Source organism: Mandrillus leucophaeus, unplaced genomic scaffold, assembly GCF_000951045.1.
Source record: "Mandrillus leucophaeus isolate KB7577 unplaced genomic scaffold, Mleu.le_1.0 Scaffold1135, whole genome shotgun sequence".
NCBI lineage: Eukaryota > Metazoa > Chordata > Mammalia > Primates > Cercopithecidae > Mandrillus > Mandrillus leucophaeus.
The window spans coordinates 1134829-1137305 of NW_012099599.1; the positions used below are offsets into that span (position 1 = coordinate 1134829).

At 42.6% G+C, this 2477-nt stretch overlaps 1 pseudogene; it reads left to right on the forward strand.

Moving 5' to 3' along the window:
- Positions 1–1964: 1964 nt before the first annotated feature.
- On the forward strand, positions 1965–2460 carry LOC105550979 (annotated as a pseudogene).
- Positions 2461–2477: the final 17 nt, after the last annotated feature.

Sequence of the window (2477 nt, forward strand, 5' to 3'; positions counted from 1 at the left end):
CTGATGTGGTGTTTTGGGAGCTCTTGAGTCTAAGCCTCAAGATGCCTTGAAGCCTCTGCCTTCACTTTCTTGGAACTTAAATGCCATATAAAGGTGGGCTAATCTACTGAATGATGAGGAACCATGTGAAGAGAGAGGTCCCAGACTTCCAGCCATTCGCATCAGGGCCTCAGACACATGGGCGATGTCAACACAGAGTCTCCAGCTCCAGCTGACCCACCAGATGAATACAACCACAAGAGCAAGCCTGTGTGAGACCACCAGCCATCCCAGAGATTTGTGAGAAATGATGTTGGGGTGTTTGTTACTTAGTGATAGATAACTGGTACAGGGGCTAAATATTAGCTCTTATTCATTCCTTATATGAACCAAATGAAGCAAGCATTAATTTTCCTCTTTTACAAAAAAAAAAAAAAAAGAAACTGAGGCCCAAAAAGTTTGAATCTCTTGTTGAAGTTCAGACAGCTAAATAACTGAGAGGATACACATTTGCTGACTTGCAAACTCACAGTCTTTCTGTAACACATTGAATTTGGAAGATTTAAAACCTGTCTTTTTCAATCTGAATAAAGATGAGCGATTTTAGTCTAAGTTTCACTTTATATCCCTTTGAGCAACATTACCGTGAAAGCGGATCCTTGGTGTTTTCTCTTTTGGTTGAATGCTTCTTTCTTTGACTGATTGTTTGCACTAAATTTTAGAAAATCCCACAGGCTTCAGAAATGGAAGGGTGAAGTTAAATCATCCCTAGGAAATAAGGGAGCAGTCAGAATTGTACGGTTAAGTTAGTCTTAACAATAAAAGAATTACTAAAGCTTTTCTTCAGAAAACCAGCAAGAAACATTTCAGTAACCATGATATTCTGTTCTAGAATTTTTCTTCTGTGTTTTGATTTTGATGGGATAGCCTAAGTCTCTAAGTTATTTTTTGAGATTTAGATTTAATACAGAAGCAGGGATGTGTCACAGAAGTAGGTATAGTCCAATGACAGAAATAGGACTACTTCTATTTGTAAAATATTCATCGTTTTCCAAAGATGACAGCCATCACAGCAATGCAAAGCATATTTTGGAGACTCCAAAAAAATGTGGAAGGCATAAATAAGGATGTGCATAAATAAGGATGACAGGGTCATCGAGACATTGGTGAGTCAAACTTGAGCAACCCAGGCTCTTACACTCAGTGACTCCAATTCACCAAACTCATTTTGCTCCTGAGGGCCATGCTCAGAGAATCAAATTCATATGCAGAGAAAGAGAAAATACTTCCTTTGTTATTGAATATTTTTCTACGGGCATATCGGGTGCACATTTTTTTTCTAACCACATAAGACACAGCTGAGATAAACACTTCTGAGTGTTTCTGAGAGAGAAAGTGAATTTAAGAAAGTTATGTAATTTTGAATGAGAGGAATTAATTTCTGTTTTTGGAGAAACTTGAATCAGAAAGTGGCTCTAGATACTAACAAGAGTCAAAGAAGAGGGAGCTCTGTTCACTGCCCCCAGGTCCCCTCCCTAAAGAAACATATTTACATAAACAAAGCAGGGTGGGGATGGCGTAATCCATGAGTCAATAGGATCATGTCCATCAGCCTCCAGCAAATGAAAATCTGTGAAAATGCTTTTTCCTTTCTCTTTCCAAATGTACTTAGTTAACTGACCATTTTAGAATGTGATACAACTCAACAGGTGTTTAATGTGCTAAGAACAAAAGGGTCTTTAAACATGAAGGGTCAAGATAACTACTAGAGGCACCCAGTACTAGCTGCCTCCATAAAGGACTGAAACAGCCAGTAGATAAACCACACACTGAATAGGGGCTTAGGGTGTCTAAGAGAGAACACTGAAACTTAGCAGGAAAGTGACAGGGAACCTCCCAGGCACAGAAGGAAAGGGAAACAATGCAGCTGACCTGACTGAGAACCATCCCACTAACCCGAACACTGCTGGCCTTTGCAGGACACCATGAACCATACAGTCCAAACCTTCTTCTCTCCTATCAACAGTGGCCAGCCACCCAACTATGAGATGCTCGAGGAGAAGCACGAGGTGGCTGTGCTGAGGGTGCCCCACAACACTGCTCCCCCGACGTCCACCGTGATCCACATCTGCAGCGAGACCTCCGTGCCTGATCATGTCATCTGGTCCCTGTTCAACACCCTCTTCATGCTCTTCATGCTCTTCATGAACCCCTGCTGCCTGGGCTTCATAGCATTCTCCTACTCTGTGAAGTCTAGGGACAGGAAGATGGCTGGTGACTTGACTGGGTCCTAGGCCTATGCTTCCACCGCTAAGTGCCTGAACATCTGGGCCCTGATTTTGGGCATCCTCATGACCATTCTGCTCATCGTCATCCCAGTATTGATCTTGCAAGCCTATTGATAGATCAGGAGACATCGTTCAGGCCAGGAGCTCTGCCCATAACCTGTATCCCACGTGCTCCACCTTCCATTCCTCGCCCTGCCCCAGGAGCTGAGT